This window comes from Eleutherodactylus coqui, chromosome 4, assembly GCF_035609145.1.
Source record: "Eleutherodactylus coqui strain aEleCoq1 chromosome 4, aEleCoq1.hap1, whole genome shotgun sequence".
NCBI classification, from domain to species: Eukaryota; Metazoa; Chordata; class Amphibia; order Anura; family Eleutherodactylidae; genus Eleutherodactylus; species Eleutherodactylus coqui.
The window spans coordinates 137,356,167-137,376,825 of record NC_089840.1 but is presented as its reverse complement, the minus strand read 5'-3'; the positions used below and the strand labels follow the sequence as shown (position 1 = coordinate 137,376,825).

The 20,659-nt window shown below is 45.6% G+C and overlaps 1 protein-coding gene across 3 annotated transcripts in view; it reads left to right on the top strand.

Moving 5' to 3' along the window:
* Positions 1-20,659, top strand: part of SLC45A3 (solute carrier family 45 member 3) — a 44,142-nt gene that overhangs the window by 4,784 nt on the left and 18,699 nt on the right. The window contains exons 2-3 of one of the 3 annotated variants that reach the window (XM_066600177.1): positions 10,237-10,288; positions 14,390-14,501. The exons of 1 other annotated variant lie outside the window; for it this stretch is intronic. The gene's annotated coding sequence lies outside the window, so the exon portion shown is untranslated. The remainder of the gene's footprint in view (positions 1-10,236; positions 10,289-14,389; positions 14,502-20,659) is intronic. One more of the 3 variants, XM_066600176.1, reaches the window with a different exon arrangement.

The following is a 20,659-nucleotide window of genomic DNA, read 5'->3' as shown; positions in this document are numbered from 1 at the left end:
CTTCCCTCCCTTTTCACCTTAGTGGCCCTCTACTTCTCTCCTCCCCTCTGAGCAGTTTGCAATGGGAGTGGGCTCCGCCCGTCCCACCCCCTCCAATTGCAAACACTGGAGTGGAGGACAGAGGCAGAGAGCCATAGGGGGGAACTGCTCAGGTGGAAGCGTATATCGGTCGGCCGTGAAAATGCCAGCCGATATACGCTCGTGTAAATAAGCCCATATGTATATATCATTTTATTCTGTAATTTTTATTTAGTTATGTATTTATGTTTTTTACTATGTCCCGCATGATGTCATATAAGACCTCTGGGGGACATGCACATGTTTTTGTTTTATTTTTATTTGACATTTTTCCACTGTAGCTGTGGCATCCATAGGAGCCCCAGTTACAGGGAAAGACTTCCCCCTTTAGTGAAAATAGTCACTGGCAGAGCTGATCAGGGTCTGCTAGGATCTTGTAGCTCTGCTGTAGCTGTAGTGGAAGAAACACCTTCACTTTAGTACACATCGCTCATTGAGTTCTGTGTACTGAAGTAAGGAGGAGGCAGAAAGGGTTAAAACCCACTTCTCCCTCCTCCTCCAGGTTATCAGCTGTGACTAACAGCTGACAACCCATTCTGCTTCTGATTAATTTCAGAACCAGGAGGCTTTAATCCCAGACGTAATTTTACATATGGCTGGGCTTTAGGGCTTATTCAGATGTGTGTATATCGGCCGGGTTTTCACACCTGCCCGATATACGCTGTCCCTCCCACTCACCGGCTCTCTGCTTCTCTCCTCCCCTTTGAGCGGTTTGCAATGGGAGTGGGCGGAGTTAAGCTCCCTCACCCTCTGTCCATAGCCAGCAATGAGAGTGGGCGGGACAGACCGGAGCTTAGCCCTGCCCCATCCCGCCCCCTCCCATTGCAAACGCAGGAGTGGAGGAGAGAGGCTGAGAGCCGATGAGTGGGAGGGAAGGGGGGGGGGGGGGGGGGACAGCTTAGATGAAAGCGTATATCAGCCGGCCGATATACGCTCGAGGGAATAAGCCCTTAAGGTCAGGACCAAGTACCATATATTTACAGCACCTGGTCCAGAACTGGTTAAATAAGTATGTGCTTTCAATTGTTGGTTGTGACAGTGACAACATTTTTCCATTTAATAATTGAGAATTGTCAAAATGCAAGAACAATTATGTTTTAACTTATCACTATATTCTATTGCTTATAATGTGTTCATTCTGATTTAGAGCTCATATTAGAGTATACTCAGATGTAGCAGATTTGGCTGCAGAAAATCTGTAGCATTAGTATTAATTTAGGATTGCTTGCCTTAATTGGCCACGTGGTAAAATAACCCTGTTTTTCATCAGATTGGGTAAATTGGACCTGATTTTTGGTGGAAATTGTGAGAGAATAAAGTTCCCCAAAATCACTGCTAGAGAGGTCAGCATACAGCCAATCAGCAGGCAGGGCACCTCAATGTCACGAACGGCTCCTGCACACTCGCGAGAGCGATATCGGGATGTGATTGACACCCCGATATCGCTCTCGCAATCTTTCTGAATCCGTGGATGCGAGGCATTTCCGCAGGGAAACAGGCTCCCATCACAGCAGGGCTGAAGGAATCTCCTACTGTGACTGTCACAGCTACAGCAGGCTATAGTAATCTTCTCCCATTGTTGGAGAGATGGGAGGGAACTCACCGTGGCGAGGATTTTCGGGGAAGGTGGGACGACTTTAAATATAAGCCCCCCATCCCCGAAAAAATCCATGAACTGTAGAGAAAAAAATATATATATATTATAATATTAATACATCACCTTGGAAGCGCTGTCATCTGCAGTGTGTCTGTGTCTTCTAGCAGGTCCCTGGCACTCTACTTCTCTTCTGGCCGGGGATTTAAAAAGCGCTGCCCTCTGATTGGCTGAGTGCCGTGACCAATCAGAGGCAGCGCTCAGCTTTTTGGCTGCATGACTTGTACAGGTAAAATGTGTTAATTCTTTATGTATCATGGGGCAGTGGCTCTTATTACCAATCTGTGGCCTCTTCACTTTTCACAGTGCTAAACATGCATGGATGAACCTGTGTTCCCTATTCTAGCGAAGGGCCTATGGCACGCCAATGTGTCGCTGCCTCTTTGTTCTACTCATCAGTGGGGATTCTACCACCAGATCTCTTCACTTTGCTCCTTGCATGAACAAATCCTTATCGTTCTACTATGTATCAAGTAGTCGTTTTAAACCAAGTTGTATTACTTTGACTTCACAACCTGATAAAAGGCAGGAAATGTAAATTCTGCCTCTTCGATTTCCTCCCTTCTATTCTACCGCCCTCTGCATTTTATATTTAAAACAGAAGGAATAAGTTCTAGTTTAGGATTCGATGCAGAATCTGCAACACAATCTGCAGAAAATGTGCGCCCATTCACATGCAGTTCTGACATAAGTTGGACTTGTTTGGCCAGGAGATTCCCCTTTCTTGCTCCCCGAACGGACCAGGAAAATAAAATCCTTGCTGTAGATGTGAAAGCAGCCTAACATCCGATGCTTCTCCTCTCTGGTGAGGCAGGCTCTCCCATACCTTTGCAACCTCAAAATGGCTATAGAACGGTTTGGATTAAATATTCTTTTAAAGTATATATGCACAAAACATTGCCCAGGGACTGCACTCATCGCTGACGTGAAAGACCGTCACTTAGGAGGCCATAAAAGGACTTGCCAAATTTTAGAAAAATTTTGGAATAGGACACAAAGGAATTTAAATATAACAAAGGCATACTCGCCCCTCCGATTTCCAGTTCACCACTCCTCACCGCCGGTCTGTTTGCTTGGCTGCAGCAGTGATGTTCCGTATACACGTGACCGCTGCAGCTGTTTACAGGTCTTATTGGTCTTAAGCCGTATATCTTTGAGGCCAGTGATTGGCTGCAGAGGTCATTTGCGTATACTTGCATGATGGCTACAGTGTTGTCTGTCACCTATGGCTCCAATGACCTCTCTACTGTACGCAGCATGTGAATCTTCCATAGTGATTTAATGATGTTGCTTCTATTTACAGCTCCATAGGACATTACAGTAAATCTATTGTACAATGTGCCATTGTGTCACAGCCGCATTGCAGGTGGATACGTGGCAATGAAATGGATTATGCCTCTCACGATAAACTAAGGAATAAACCTTTTGTTGAGAGATTTGTGACAAAGTGCAGATTCTAATTTTGTATTGTAAAGATTATTATCAGTTAAGCGGAATAAACTTGTGTTTATGAAGGATATAAACGTGGTGTATGATAAACGCCTCAGACTTATTATACAGTGTGCATTCATAACACAATGTGTGATGTAATTCAAAGGGGAAAGGGTCATATTACTGGTGGATAACTGCACCTTCCCTACCTGTCCGAGGACAAGGAGTGTCTTCTAGGGCAGGAAGTATGCGTTATATAGTGGGGTACGTGGACTGCATAGAGCTCTCATGTCAAACACAAGACCCGCTGCCCAAATCCAGCCCACCACCTCATTTTATGTGGCCTGCCGGTCGTGCAACAGACACGACAGTCTGGTGGCAGTAGTGCAGAGTCTGTGACCGCTGACCTCTTCACTCCAGAGTCTGTGTGCGCCGTCCTGTACGCAGTGCAGACGCCAAGGGAAGAAGTCAGCAGTCACAGACAGGCTGGTGTGTGTGTCAGTGTCACTGTCACTATTACCACTGGGGCGGGTCACTATTACAGCTGGGGCTGCTGGGGGGGGGTCACTATTGCTGCTGGGGGGGGGGTCACTATTACCGCTGGGGCTGCTGTGAGGGGTGGGGGGTGTCACCATTACCGCTGGGGGGGGGGGGGGTGTCACCATTATTGCTAGGGCTGCTGGGGGGGGGGGTGTCACTATTACTGATAGGGCTGCTGTGTGGTGGTGGTGGTGGGGGGGGGGGTCACCATTACCGCTGGGGGGGGGGGGTCACCATTACCGCTGGGGGGGGGGGTGTCACCATTACCGCTGGAGGGGGGGTGTCACTATTACCGCTGGAGGGGGGGTGTCACCATTACCGCTGGGGGAGGGGGGGGGGGGTCACCATTACTGCCAGGGCTGCTTGGCGGGGGGAAGGGGGTTACTGCTACCGCTGGGGTATGTTTATATGTGGCGGAAATGTTGCAGAATGTCCTCAGCGGTAATTTCCTTGGCAAATTCTGCAGCATTTCCACATCTAAGAAGTGGTCAAAATCTGCACGATGTCTATTTTAAAACCACCGTGTCCTTTTTATAACTACTGTGGTAAAATCAGCCCTGCCCCCTGACGTGTTGGCACTTTGCGATAAATAAGTGGGTTTTGGGTTACAGTTTGGACACTTGTCTCTAAAAGGTTCGTCATCACTGATCTAGGATGTTATGCTAGATCTGTTTCGGACCAGCTCAGATGTGAAAGGGGCCTTAATTCTGCATTTCCCTTTGGGGACAATATATGGCCAAACAAGTGCGTGCATCAGACCCCAAGAACCTGACGTATGCAGTATATTATACGGTTGTGTCACTCTGGGTGTCTTATGAACACTGCACTTCGTGGCCTGAAGCACGCCCTACAGCTAGTATAAACTAGGCAATTATTAACTGGTATCACCGTTGCACATACTTATCTCCATGGACGTGCTCCTCTCAGCATCTTGATGTGATATCACAAAGGATTTGGACGTCACCAGGGCCATATTTACCATGGAATATTATGCTCCATTTAAAACCTTGTTAAACTAAAATAAACAGCAGACTCCTTTTATGGATTTTAATGGCCGCAGCATTTATTTTAAACGGGGTTTACCAATAACCATAAATGTATACCAAAGTAGACCCAGTCGTACATCCTCAAGTCTACTATGAAATCGCCAAATTTTAAAACCACCTTGATGCCCACCCATGGTAGGTAGACAGCAACCCCCCATTTAAAGATACCCGCGACAAGGATGCACAAAGCAATAAAAAAGGGGCGGGAGGGCAGGACAATCTTGCAGGGCTGTAGAAAACGGAGGGCCCCCTTTCTCCCCCAGCTGCCACCTCTTTATAACATTCACCACACTCCAGCACGACACTCCCACCAATCAGCTCCTTGTTGCTATGTCAGTGGGTACTGTTGTATCTTGACACCACTGGAAGTGGTGGGTGTAGTCAAGTATTAGGCTGTTTAACAGCCAGGTGATGCCCCCAGTACCTGATTGGCTGCAAAGCTCCTGATTGCCTGTCTGCTACAAGGCCGTAGGAGGGTGGAAGGAGTTTGTGCTGAGATGGAGGGTTAGGGGTCATTTTAACAGTTAGGCTTACATTATTATCTGTAAATGTTTCCATGTTAATTTACAGCTAATAATGTAAGCCTAAGGGCTCACACCCACTTTTGTTTTTGTTTTTTTTTACCGCCGCAATATCGCTGCAATATTGTCAATGGGACTTTCTAATGTTAAAAACGCATTGCAAGTTGGTGCTTTGCAATTTTAGTGTGATGCGTTTTTAACATTAGAAAGTCCCATGGACATTCATGTGAAAAAAAAAAAATCAGCGATATCGCGTGAAAAAAAAGCGCAAGGAAAAACGCAAGTGTGCAAGAGCCCTTACTGTTAAAAGACCCCCCGCCCCTTTCCCCAGCTGCCGCCAGAACCTTGCCGCCCGTGTGAGGTACTCTCCCCTGCAGTGTGAACACCCGCTGCTGCAGATGCCAACCCGGGAGCCCACACTCCACAGCGTTACTCACGGCAGCACTCTACGCATCTGAGAGGAAGATTTGACGGCAAGCCACAGTGCCGGGATCACTCACCGCAGCTGGCGGACACCATTCTCCATACCCCAGCACAATACACAGCAGTGTGGCAGTGAGTGCAGCCAATCCGCCCCAAAGTGGTGAGTGCAGCCAATCAGGTACTGGGGGCGTCAACTGGCTGTCAAGCAGCGTAACACTTTGCTACACCGACCACTTCCGGTGGTGTCAAGGTACAACAGCACCATGTCAGTGACCATCAGGAAGGTTCTTCAGGCTTCTTCCCAACATTTTCTCCTGTCTAATCTGCTGTCGTCACCAGGGCTGTAAACTCTCCCCAGCACCTTCCAGCCTGCCCACAGCTGACTCTTCAAGGAACTTGATAGACATTGATTAAGCAGCACTATAACCTCCATTAACTTCATATTAAAATGACTTTAGCAATTCCCGCTCAGATTCAATGAGGCCTTAGTTCCTTGGCGTCCTTTGGCCGTACATGATGCACCCAATGGTGGCTGTGTAGAGTGGATCATCACAGACCTATATTTTATCAAACATTATAGCTATCTGGAGCCTGTATGGTTATACCTGATTATGATTAATGATTCCATAGCAATATAAGGACGCATTAGAAGGTTTCTTGAATATTTTTGATTGGCAAACATGGCAATTATTTACAGTATGATAGGCAGTTTTCATATGAGCTGCAGTGATATTTATTCTGAGCAGGTATTAAGTTGAGATATGGAATACACACATGATATTCTGATATCATGAGGAGATATAAGGTGCTTTTCATAGGCTAATTGTAGCTATTGTCCCCTAGTGGACACTATGCAGGGATTCTGCACCGATGTTAATAACAGATTGCACATGCGCAGAGGTGCATCGGCACGAGACATCGGCACTGTTCACACACACCTGGATGTCAGATGGAGACATAGATCATTACGGATGTGGTACTAATTGCATTGTGCACACATGTTTGTGGGTTGTTCTGCAATCCTGCTAGTGGTGGGTGGTGTCTAATGGTTTTAGTATTCAAGTGATGTACGAGACTCGTATTTGACTCTGTATGCTATGCTTGAAAAAGACCGTATGGCAGTCGAAACATTGCATTTTACCATGGAAGAATAAAGATCCTTGTATATTTTTTGGACTATACTACTGCCGCTGAAGTTTGTTGTCTTGGATTGCTGGATTTATTGTCCATGATCCCTGCAGTGGCTTTGCAGATATACTGCCTCCCCTGGTAAGGGTGCTGGAACTGAGTGCTGCTGATGCTTGTGATACTTATTTAGAAAACCGTCCACAGCTAAGAGTTTGCGTTAGGTCTGTGTCGCATGCGTGTAAGCACATTTACGTGCATATTAGCGCTATGAGCATTGGGTATTTGCATGTGTGTTTTTACTGTACTTTTGCACAAGCAAATTGTACGCATTTGCCCAAGCAAAAAGGACATGCAATCATGCTCCCATTTACTGAAATGGCCAATTAGTGTAATTAGTTCAGTGTGGGATCTTTCCCTGTGCAAATATGCAGGAAAATGGAGCATGCTGGTTTTTTTTGCGCAAACAAAATGAAATCAGTACGTTCTATTCACTGCATTTTACGTGCGCAAATTCTTCATGCATAATATACTGCACAAATATGCTTGTGTGGATTCGGCCGTAGGCGGAGTCAGCATGCAGGATCACAGACTATGGGCTCATTCACACAAGCGTGTTTACGTGCATACATACGTTACACAAAACGTGAGACCAAATGCCCTTCAGCCAAGCACCTGGAAATGGTTCCGACAGACACAGGGGTGTAATAATGGCGCCACCTGTCTCTGGATTGTGGTCAGTAAAACAGTTGGAGCTGCTTGCGCTTGTCAGATGATCAGATGATTGTTAGGGGCAGCCTGAGCCCAGTCACCTTGTGTGCCCTCAGACATCCACTGGTGCCAACATCTCCTAACAGTCTGGTCAGAACGGCCGGTGGGGGACAATTCATCCATACGACCATCCAGTTTCTCACATCCCAATAATGCGCCCCTCTCAGACTCTGGTAACGGGGTGAAATCTCTTCCCTGCGTCGTAGAGGCGTCTAGTGGTCAACAAGCTCTACACAAGCGGAAGAAGAGGTCCCTGCACACAAGGAGCCTCCGAAAGCCTTTTATAGGCCAAGGGGGGGAGCCACTTTTAGGGTCTCAGGTGACAAGACTGTTCATCTAATCACACCACAACTCTTATCATTTACATATCTGCCTGAGATGGAACTGCAGTTTTACAGCCAAACAACGTCCTCTGGGGGATTTTTAATTTTTTTTGAAAGTGTGTAGTATTTAATTGTAGTCGAAAATATCTTATCATGCAAATGCATGAGTCAGTAGCTTTGTATTAAGAGACGAAAGCTAAAAGGAAGTGAAAAACAAAACTGTGTGTATAAGCATACTCTTATGAGTCCTAGGTAGAGAAGAATATCTTATTTTAGTGCAGGATGGATAGATAGAACTTTAGTGAACACCATTTCTCAATAATTTCTGCGTGTATTTACAGGGGTTGTCCAGTTACTACACAACATACATCCTTTAGTGCCCCCTCTACTAAAATAAGAAAAGTAACTGTACTTACCTGCTCCCTGCTGCCACGATCCAGTGCTGCAGCCTTGCTGTGATCCCGACGCTTCTAATCACAGATGGTGTAACGGGAAGATAGACTGGTGCTACAGCCAACCAGCATTTGCAGTGTCACTTTCCCGAATTCCTGGCATCGTGGCGCTTAGGATATAACTGATGATAGCAGGAGAACAATCTGTGACGTTGCAACCTGACTGGCTGGAGTGGTTACCTAACTTCTAGTTCAGGGGTCCCCAACTCCAGTCCTCAGGGACCACCAACAGGTCATGTTTTCAGGATATCCTCTAGTAAGAACATCTGAGGCACCGACAATAATAACATCACCTGTGCAACACTGAGGAAATCCAGAAAACATGACCTGTTGCCGGTCCCTGAGGACTGGAGTTGGGGAATCCTGTTCTAGTTAAATCAGCCCTCACAACAAATATCGGGGCCACAGCACTGGACCATAGTAGCAGGGAACTGGTAGAGTACACCTCCTTTTCTTTAGTACATTTCCCGACCTTCTTGGACATTCTGTCCTTAGGAACATGCAGCCATTGGATTCTTCCTACCCTCTTTCTGAGGTGCAAAAAAGACCTATCTATTCCGAAACGTCTTCTAATGTGTGGGGTTTTTTTGGTTTGTTTTTTTTTGGTTTGTTTGTTTTTTCTTAGATCTTCTAAAGTAGCGTTTAGGCCACTCTCACACAGACCTTTTTGGCCACTATTTGCTCACGTTTCTGATGCAGTTTTCAAACGCAGCATTAAGCCTCCATTTATTTCAAGGGGGCCTCTCATACGAGCGTTTTAGCGTACACTAAATTGAATGATACATGTTCTATTTTTCAGCGTTGTAGCACGTTTTTTGCGCACATCACCCGTTGAAACTAATGGGATGCGTGAAAAACAGTAAAAACGTGATATAACGCAGTGTACTGCGTTTTTAAAGCAGGTCACTATGCTACCAGGAAGGGGGGGGAAAAGTCGTGACCTCATCTGCTTGCTTGCCTGCATTGTTACTGCACAAAAATGCAGCGTTTTACATGCGCTTGTGTGAGAGTGGCCTTTTTGTGGGGGTTTCTCATGGGGGGCAGGACCAAGACAGTTTGAATACATTAGTTGTGGAATACAGGTAACATACATTGCTGGGTAGGAGATGTTGCGTAGGAAAGGGCAGTAAAGGTAAAATTATGCAGCATATTTCACCACTAGAGCCGTAAATGCAAATATGGAAGTTGTGCATGCAGAGTGCTAAGCTGTGTGTGACGTGGCCTTGGGATGAATCTCACATAGAAGTTTTGTACGCCAGAATCACTACACAAAGTATATTGTTTAATAAGCCACTTCTCTTATTAGAATATTTTGGCTCTTTTTCAAGAAGGCAGGTGACGCTCTTTTAATTTTGTAGCACAAATACTCATTAAGTTGAGTAATATAAAGAGGAAGAGAAGGAAAGTGGGAAAAAGCTGGCTTTGTTGTACTGCACTCCCTCTGTCAATACCCGGCACATCCAGGATGTGGTTTCCTTATTGTTTGTCCGGACACAGATTTCTTTTCTGACCGTTCTCACTTATTACTCCAAGTATATCCTCTTGTAATCTGTATTACTAACGTGTGTTCTGTGTATCAGGCCTCTTTCGCATGGTCTACAAAATCATCGCTACAAAACACATGTATGTGAAGCCCGTGGTGTCTGATGGGTTCTTTCGCATGAGATCTTTTGTAGCCTGAAAGAACCCATTGGAAACTATGGGCTTCACATACATGTGTCTTACAGCAAGATTTTGTAACCCATGTGAAGGAGGCCTTAGTAGCATACCTGTGGTTCACACGGCCGTATGAGGCCTGGTTTTGCGTGGCTAACTGGATTTCTTTTCCTTTGGGTACAATGTATTCTAAAACCTTTTTTATGAATTTTGCAGGGAGAAAGTTTCAGCTGTATGTGAACTGGTTGTGGAAGCTCCATCCTGTATGGTAGGTGGATTGAGGGCAGATTTGGTACAGATTTTGGCGTGGTTATGTTGATGCAATATTCGCTAGTTGGTATGGTTTTCCGGTGGCCAAATTCAAAGAGTTAGGTTAATTTCTTACAGTCGAGTGCAGTATTTGGCCATGAATCTCGTCCCAATATTGCGCTTGACAACATGCAATGTCACCGCGGATGCAAGGCGTTTTTGTGTTTAAAAACCGCCTCTCATCTCTAGTTGTGCACCTTGGCACAACCCCATTTAATGGTGGAGTGGCTCTGCAGGTAAACCATACTTTTATCAGCAAAACTACTCAGCCGTTAACAATCACTTTGACCACCATGGCAAATTTGCGCAACGACTGCACATTGGCACAGACTTCGGCTACATTGTGTGTTGTGGCTGCTATGTGTGCACTCATCCTAAAGAAATCCTATTCGCTTCTCTTCACACGGCTGTTCGTAGGAAGCTTTTGTATCTCGCAGCAATGAACTTTGTTTCAGCAAACAAACCAATGATAAGACATGAGAAAATGGCGCTGAGCAGAGAAACGGAGAAAGCGCTAATCTAATTATTAATTTTAAAAAGGGTGCAGTGAGGATTAACCATCCAGAGCGCTTACTGACATACCAACATGTAGATGTATAGTGTGCCTATGAATGAAGGAGAGACGACTCGCTCGCTGGTAGCTTTGCTGAGCCAAAACAACATGAATATAATGGGGGCCCGTTAGATTTTCGGTGAGCAGTCCAGCATTCTGCCAGAATTTCCAGGACGAAATAAAGCCCTTTATTCGAGCTAAACCTCCGACGCTGATGTGAACGCACCCTTAATTAATATAGACAGCAGGGCGGGAAGTGGATGCGCAGGCTCACTTTATTACGAAGGATGGTGTGGCGGGACGGGTGAGTCCAGCCTTAGGGTATGTGCGCTACGGATTTTCTGTAGGGGAAAATTCATTGCAATATCTGCAGCATTTCCGCATCAAAAACTGAGTCAAAATCCTCACCAATGGTGAGGATTTTGAAATCCATTGCAGATCCACAGCTGATTTTGTCTTGCAGCCCCTCAATGCAGCAAACAGAGTCCTCGCATGACTCACCAGGCAGCCGCTACTAAGCGCTGCAGCCGCCAGACAGGTGATGCACAAGTGGGCATTTCCACTACGGGTCAATCTACCCTCAAGGACCCTTCACACAGGACGGAATTAATCCACCAGGACATTTCTGTGACACAATGTTATCCCTATGGGGCTTGAAATCCGCAGCTGATAAAATCCGCTGTTCTTTACTTCAAAACTTAGCAAATTCTGCTAGAGAAAAGCTTTCTATTGCGAAGTTAAGGATGTCTTGCGGATTTGTTGCGGATTTGTAACCTACAGGAGATGTAATTCCATGATTAAAGTCTGGGGAAAAAAACAAGACGTTCTACATAACGCATTCTGTAGTTAAAAAGCACAACTAAATCCGCACTAATTGACAAAATTCACATCTGTGCTGCGTCCCATGTGAAAGGTCCCTAAAAGGTGCTGTCAAAGCTTTGTTTTGTCTCTTGTTTTTCATTAGTCCTTTTATTCAATAGAGCTTTCCAATGACCCCCCCCCCCCCCCTATGCACCAACTAACCATGATTACCCCCCACCCCCCACTGTCTGCAATCTACAGGACAGACTGAGAGGGACATTTATGAAGGCCCAATGTCCACATGCAGAATTGAATTGCAGGCAACCCACAATTCAAGCTGCCAATAGGGATGCATGGGCGTCTGTGCTGGAATTAAAGCATGCTGATTTGATTTGTGGACCTTTTGGTCTGGAAAACAAATCGCAACATGCTCCATTTTAGTCCAGATCCCACACGAACGGCTTTCATTGAAGTCAATGGAAGTTGTGTAATCTGCGGCCCTTCCCAGATTCTGCAGAAAACAGGAGTTCAAAAAAAAAAAAAATGGAAAGGTCCACACACATCCGCACACCAGAAAAGAGTAGACCCCGACAGGTAACGCAGGGTCCTCAGCCATGGGCAGGGTCTGATTCTGTTGTGGGTTCCCGCATGTGGAGTCTGATCTGCCCGTGGACATGAAGCCTGTGGGTGAGTTCACATGTAGCGTATTTTGCTGAGATTTCTTCTCCCTTCTTCGTTTGTGCAGCCTGTTGATACCAGCAGATACATCATTGGCTTGCTCCAGCGAGAAATCGTACAGTCGTTCAGTTGCTACGTAAAAGAATGAGAACGACTGAGCGATCAGTATTTAACCCCTTAGTGACAGAGCTTTTTTCCATTTTTGTTTTTTCCTACTCCCTTTTAAAAAATCGTAGCTCCTTTATTTATCCATCGACGACGCTCGTTTTTTGCAGGATGAATTGTGTTTTTCAATGGCACTATTTATTGTACCATATAATTCACTAAAAAAACCTTTTAAAAATTCTAAGCGGAGAGAAATGGGAAAAAAAACGACATTCCACCATCTTTCGGTGCGTCCTGTTTCTACAGCGCACAAACTGCAACAAAAACGACCGGATATTTTTATTCTATCGGTCAGTACGATTACTACGATACCAAACCTATATAGTATTTTTTTTGCTGTAGTACTTGCATTTTTTTAAAAGATATTTAATTTTTTTCAATTATTTTCTGCGGTCATTTTGTACGCGCAATAACTTTTTTATTTTTTCATCGACTTAGTTGAGCAAGGGCAAATTTTTTGCGGGATGTCCTGTAGTTTCTGATAGTATTAATTTGGAATACATACGACTTTTTGATCGCCTTTTTTTATTGCGTTTTTTCTGGGAGATAAGGTAACTAAAAAAGTGTATTTCTGGCGTTCTTTCTTTTTTTTCCGGACGATGTTCACTGTGTTATAACTTTTATTTTATTTTTTTTTACAATTAAAAAAACTTTATTTTTATTTATTTTTTTTTACTTTACTTTGAAGTCTTTAACATGCGATGCTTTAATCGCTCCTGCAGTATGACGTAATGCTATAGCATTACGTCATACTGCTATGGCACAGGCAGTCTATGAAGCCACCCAACGGAGATGGCTTGATAGGCAGTCTGCTAAGGCAGCCCTGGGGCCTTTCATTAGGCCCCTGGCTGCCATGACACCTGTACGGCTCCCACAATCTTACCGCGGGGGGGGGGGGGGGGGTGTGCAGATTAAAATGCCGCTGTCAGAATTGATAGCGGCATTTAAAGGGTTAATAGCCGCGAAGGGCCAAGCTCGGCTATTGCCAGCGGGTGTCAGCTGTAATAAACAGCTGAAGCCCGCGCTGTATGGAGGGAGATAGCGGCGCTATCTCCCTCCATACATGTCCTGCGACAGCAGGACGTAGTTTTACTATAGCGCCGTCACTATGGGGTTAAACCAAACTATTAGTGAACGAGTCAACAATGATTTTTATGCCTGAATGAAATGAATGAAAAGCAAATGATTTATAATTTGTCATTCAATTATTGGCTGCATTTACACTGAATTATCATTCATTTTCACTTGTTTGATTTTTGGAACGACAATTGCCCTTAGGGCTTATTCAGATGAGTCTATATAGGTTGGATTATCACGCCCGGCTGATATATGCTGCCCCTCTCTGCAAGGAGAGCTTAGCTCCGCCCCTGTCCCGAAACCTTTTGGTGTGCAAATATGCACAAAATAGAGCATGTTCTATTTTCTTTTTTCTTTACATCAATGGAGGCTATCCGTGTGTATTCTGCTGCGATTTTTATTTTTTTTATTTATTTATTTTCCCGCAATCGAAATCCGCCTGTACGATCCCGGCCTTATTTAAAAACAATGAGCAGATATCATAAACGTTGAACCTTCCTCTCAAGTGATGTGAGGATTGTGGACCTCTCTTTTGTAGTTTGTAACTGAATCCCCAAATCTGCTCCTTCTTGAATACGCCTGTATATAATGCATCCAGCTGTCTGTATTTCTCACTGCACTATACATGTCTTATAGACCATAATGGAGACACAAGTCACATCCCGGCACCTGCTTAATTTCACTTGGCTGTGCAAGAGTGCCCACATTTAGTATAGTGCACACATTTGATATAGAATGCACATTGTGTTCTCCTCATTTCCTGATCTGTTTGCTTGTCCTAATTAGTTGGGTGTGTGACTTGCTGAGAGTCCTTGTATAAAGGGCCGGATGAACAGGGCTGCAGGTATTCTACTGCAAGGAGCAGCGGTGAAGTCCTTCTGCCTGTCGGGGATGCGGGGTAAGTTGTACTACAAATGCTGCATTTCAGCTCTGACTGGGTGACAGTGACTACAAGAAGTGCGCAAAGCAGAGGAATGCAGAAATACCTGCTGCTCTCCGACAGAATGGGCTAATCCTCCCTCCCTCCACGCTGTCAGGTGCATCGTCATCTACACCGTGTAGAACTGGCAGCTGATCTGCCCTGGAACATGCATCCAAAGGGATCAACTAGTCATTGTTTCCTGAGAACAATGTGAACAGGAGCGACGAATGCCAGGTCGTTGCAAACATTTATTATCCTGTCATTGTGGAAACTAGAAGCTCTGATCGCACAGAAGAAGACGTGACCGTAGAACAGATACTTGTCCCTAAATTCTGGTGGTTTCTAACAGATCTGCTGACAATCTGTGTAGGGACCACTGCTGTCTCCCCCGGCTGCTCTCATCAGGAATTCCTTTGTTGTCCTCTAAGGCCAACTTCTTGCAGGCGTATTTGCATGCAATATGCAGTGAATAGAACCTTGTGATTTTTAATGCATGCATTTGTACAGCAAAGATCCCCATAGAAGTCACTGGGGAGGCGCAAATGCATACAGAAGATGCAGGAAAGAAAACGCATCTGGATTTCATTCGAGTAATTGGCCAATTCAATCGGTGCGTATTGTGTTTTTTTTTGTTTTTTTTAACCCTCACACACGAATAAACATGCCCTTGCAGACTTAAAAGTACAGTAAAATACGACGATGCATTTGCAAAAAAGCTTAGTTTATTCCACAAATACGCTGTACTCATGCGAATGCATGTACGCTCATGTGATGCCGGCCTAAGACAAGAGCTTCTTACTTATACGGTAGCTCATTGCTGCCATCTGTACATGAGCGCAGAATACCCATGTGTAGATATAAAAGGCATGTTAGGGATGGGGTGAACTGAATAAATTGCCTCATAAGGGCAGTATCACATAAGCCTAATTTGCTATGTGCCCCCTGCATGAGACAGTAACGTGGCACACAGTAAGTACACAATGACCTTGCGTACTTGCTGCACACCGCGAATCGCCACGCACTATCTTGGCATGTATGTGTTTGTAACGCACGCCAAGATAGAACATGCTGCGATCTTTATTGCGCAAAATCCGTGTGCAATAATGTGTGAGCAGCAACACAGGAGCCTATGGCAGATTGGTACAGTGTATTAGGCATATAATATACGGTGACCGTGCCTTTGTGTGAAGGAGCCTTAATAAAGAGACTTGGATTTAATTGATCCTTATGTACAATGTCAAATTACTTTGTGCTAAGGAGTACTGTATTTCCAATTAAATGGGCACTAAAGTTACAAACAACTTGTGCTCATATCATAGTAGCTTTTCTAGTTATCATACTGGCTTTTTTATTTACCTAAAATATTGATTTCATGCTGAAAAATACCTCTAAAGTGCCGTTTCTCTTTATTCCCCCTGCCCACATGATTGACAAGGGGACACTAGAATGGAAGAGCTCTGAGTGAGTCATCCTGCTCAGTGAAATGTTTTTCAGTGAGGTGGGGAAAGGACAGACTCACAAATGTGATATCTTCTGTTTATACACACGTACAGTCCTACATAATCATGTTATGTGTGTGTGTAACAGACAGTAAGAGCAGAATTTGCAGTTCTCTGTGCCTGAATATGTAGAACACAGCACAGCAGCCAGGCTCTTTCCACCAGTTCTGGGAGGACTTAGATATGCAGCCTGCAGAGGGGAAATGGGGGGGGGGGGGGGGGGGGCGAATAATACAGGATAAAAGTCCTTAATGGTCAGAAATGGTGGTGTTCCTCGTGTGCACACACAGCAGCTTATTCTGAAAGGTTAAAGGGGTTTTCCAGGGATATACTATGGCTGGCCTATCCACAGGATCGTTCATTAATAGTTGATTAGCTGGGCTCCGTCATTTGGGACCCCGACCGATCAGCTGAGCGAGCACATGCTGTCAGTGGCGCAATACACAGAGGTGTAGTGGGTGGCACTTGTAACTACCGGCTGTGGTCTCATTGAAATCAACGGAAGCCATGCCTACAGTTACAAGCTCCGGCCAATACAGAGGTTGATGGGGAGACTTCTACTGCTTCTGCTCTGACCTCTGTGTATTTGTGGCTCTGATAGCATGCGCCCGCTCAGTTGATCGGTCGGAGTCCCAAGCGATGGAAATCAGTCGATCAACTATTGATGACCTACCTTGAGGATAGGTCATCAGTAGTATTCTCCCCAGAAAACCCCTTTAAGTACACTTTAAAATTAAATTACAATACGGGGTTTATATCAATAGGTGGAAAGGCTGGAAACTGCAGTATCGTTCCCCTGGGTGACTAATAGGTACTTGAACAAGAGAACCAGCTGCTAAGTAGAGATGAGCGAACGTGTTCGGCTCCGCCCCTTTTCGCCCGGACACCGAACTTCGCGAGGAATTCCGTGTTCGGGCGAAAAAAGTTCGGGGGTCGCCGTGGCAGCGCGGGGGGTTGCGGCGGGGAGTGGGGGGGAGAGGGAGAGAGAGAGGGCTCCCCCATGTTCCCCGCTGCTGCCGCCCGCGCCGCCGCGCCTCGCCCCGCCCCCCGGCGCCCCCCGAATACTTACGCGCGAACACGGAAGTCCTCGGAAAAGCCGGTGTTCGGGTGCGTAAGTGTTCGTTAAGAACACGTTCGCTCATCTCTACTGCTAACCTAGTGCATTGTGGCTCAAAATTACTGGAGTATATAAAGGGCATTTAGTGTGTTTTACTTGTCACTTTACCACTGATGCTGGTTGCATTCACGTCAAGGAGCCCCTCAGTCCTACAATAACTTCACTTTACACTGGGCTGTAGTACCTGCAAAATGACTTTCAGATTACAGTGCCATAAATGTGTTTGAATGGATCTTCCAGCCAACTGGTGTGGGGACTTCACTGGTAAATTACCTATGAATCAGCACATCACGTTGGGGGCGATTAGAGCCCATTTGCAAGTGCTATATTACCGGGATGCCTGCACAGACTGGCTGTATAGCAGGGGCGTAACTATAGGGGATGCTGTTGCACCCAGGCCCAGGACCCTTAGGGGGCACATAAGGCCTCTTTTCCATAGAGGCAGTCCAGTACTATGAATAAAGCATTATAGTTGGGGGGCCCTGTTACAGATTTTGCATCGGGGCCCGGGAGCTTCAGGTTATGCTGTATAGTATTGCCTCCTTGAGCGACGGTAGAGAGCTATATAATTGTCTACTTGTGCTGGGAAGAGCTGAACCTTTGGACACCCCAGATTTTTATATTACTTGACACTGTGTAGGCTGCAGAGTATCCTGAAGAAGAGACTACACATAGAAAGTGATTCGGCAACTCTTTCTGACATTTATTTCTAATGACTTGCTTTATCCGTGCCATGATCCCTCAGGTTGCAATACTTTGAGTATACAATGGTCTCTCCCAGACCGCTAACATGAAACTACAACCCCAACTCCAAAAAAAGTAAAAGTTAGGGTGCTGTATAAAATGTAAAGGAAACTAGAATGCAGTGACCTGGACATCTCGTATAACCATATTTTCTTCACAATAGAACGCGTATCAGAGGGTGCGGGACTTTTTCCATTTTATTTGAAAAAATAACTTGGCAGCATCATCTCACAAAAGTTGGGACAGGGGGTAACAAAAGGCTGTAAAAGTAAGTGGTGCCAATGAAAAACAGCTGGAGGGTCAATTTCTACTAAGTCACATGACTGTATAAAAAGAGCATGTTAGAGAGGCAGAGTCTCTCAGAAGGAAAGATGGTCACCAATCTATTATAAACTGCATCTAAAAATTGTGCAATTTCAGAAAAAATGTTCTTTAATTTAATTTAAAATTGTGAAGACTTTAACACTTGATGGATCTTATGTTCTGTAGTTGGTGGGATATTCAGCGAATCTGAAGAAATTCATGTGCACAAGGGACAAGGTCACAAGGGGTCACTGCATAAAAAATGGGTATGATTGTGTAATACAGATCGCTGCATGGGCTCAAGAATACTTCAAGAATTTATTGTCGGTGAAAACAGATAATTGTGCAATCAACAAATGTAAGTTAAAGCTGCATCATGCAAAGAAGAAGCCGTATATCAACACAATCCAGAAATGCCAACGTCTTCCCTGGGCCAGAGTGCATTTAAAATGAACTGCTGCAAAATGGAAAACTGTTCTGTGGTCAGATGAATTGAAATGTGAATTTTTTTTAAAAATTTTTTTCTGGAAACCACGGATTCCATTTTCTGTAGGCTCAAGAGCAGAGAGACCTTGTTGGTGCACAGTTCATAAACCTGTGTCTCTTATGGTATCTGACCATGCCATAGGCACTAATGCAGCTCCATTACATAACATGAGAGGCCCTATCAATGCTGAGCAGTATATAGAGGTTGTGGAACAACATATGCTCCCATCCAGACAACGTCTTTAAGGGAAGGCCTTGCAAATCTTAGTGAGGCTCCCACACACTTGTGTTTTGTAACATGAATGTCAATGGCACTGTCAAATTACACAAACTTGTGATGCGTTTTTAACATTAGAAAGTTCCATTGACATTCGTGTTAAAAAACAAACCAAAACCCTGCATTAAAAAAAATGTAAGTGTGTGGGAGCCTTATGTCCACGAGCAGATTTTAATTATAAAATCTGCGCATGTCTCCTGTGTGGGAAATCCGTAGAGTTCGAATCCCATAGGGATGCATTAGCATCTGCAGGGCAATTTAATGCGTGCCGATGTGATAAATTTTTTTTTCTCTCTCAGCATGCCCCATTTTTCTGCGGATCTTGCATGGACTGCTTCCATTGAAGTCAATGGAAGCCATCATATCTGCAGCACAGCCACAGCTGTCATTGTGGCTGTGCTGCGGATCTACGGGAGAGCATTAGATTAAAAAAAGAAAGGGAAGTGGGACGCATGCGCGCCGAGCGCATTTCTTTGGCAAAGGAAAGAACATCCAGCCGCGAAAGAGGAGAGCTCCGCAGTGTCTGGACAGGTGAGTAAACATCATTTCTAGCCTCCTGGCTGCTGGATTCCACACTTGGAAACCGCTATGGGATTCCACACTTGGAAATCGTGGACATGAGGGCTAAGGCAATGCTAAACCACATACTGCCCCCATCACAACAGCATGGCTTCACAGAAGAGGAGTACGGGTGCTGAACTGGCCGCTTGCAGTCAAGACCTTCTACCAATAGAAAACATTTGGTGCATTATGAAATAAAAAATCTGGCAAAGATGACCCAGGACTGATGAGCACCTAGAATCCTACATCATTCAAGAATGGGACAACCTTCAGTATTATTGTATCTTGTCACTACCCGGAAGCTGGGGGTTTGATAGGGCTAGCATGAAGGAACGCCCCTGGCACAGCCCTAGCTCCCGATTGGCGGAATAGCTCAAGGTCATAGAAGGTCCTACAATGGATCAGGGAGCAGAAGCGGTGTGGCATGTGAGTGAGCCGCACTCCCTGTGTCATACCCACAGCTGTACTCTACCCCCTGTTACCCGGCTGTGTCCCAGTCCCACGGCGCTGTTGCCTCCCTGCTAGAGGAAGCTGTGCTCCCTGTGTCTTACCCGCAGCTGTGCTGCAGCGCTGTTACGCGTCTGTGTGTCACAGTCCCCCGGCGGTGTTGCCTCCTTGCTGTCCTCATCCACGCAGCGGACTGTCCCGCGATGCTGTGGGATCCCTGCTGTGGCGCAGCAGTCTGCTGCCGCTGGCTGTCATTGTCCCTCCCCCCCCCCCCCCCCCCCAGCGCTGTGGCCTCCTTGCTGCCGGCCGTGATGTGAAACAGACATCTGGAAGGGTCAGCTTGTGGGCCGCCGCCGGGAAATTTGCTTCACGCACTGTGGGCTCCCTAATGCCAACCACGATCTGCGCTTCAACATGGGGGTCCCGCCTTCTGGGGCGCCGGTAGGAAAGCGGGGGTCTGTGTATGCATTTACAAAAAAAGCCTTAGTGGGCTGCCAGGACCTGCAACCAAGCCAGCTCTGCAGCCAATCACTTACAGTGCTTCCTGGTGGTGTCATTATACAATAATACCCAACATTCCTCCAGCAATTGGTCTGCTTATTTCCCAGATGTTTGCAGACTGTTGTAAAAAGAGGGGATGCTACACAATGGTAGACATGGGCCCAGCCTAACTTGCGTGAGATGTGTTGCTGCCATCAAT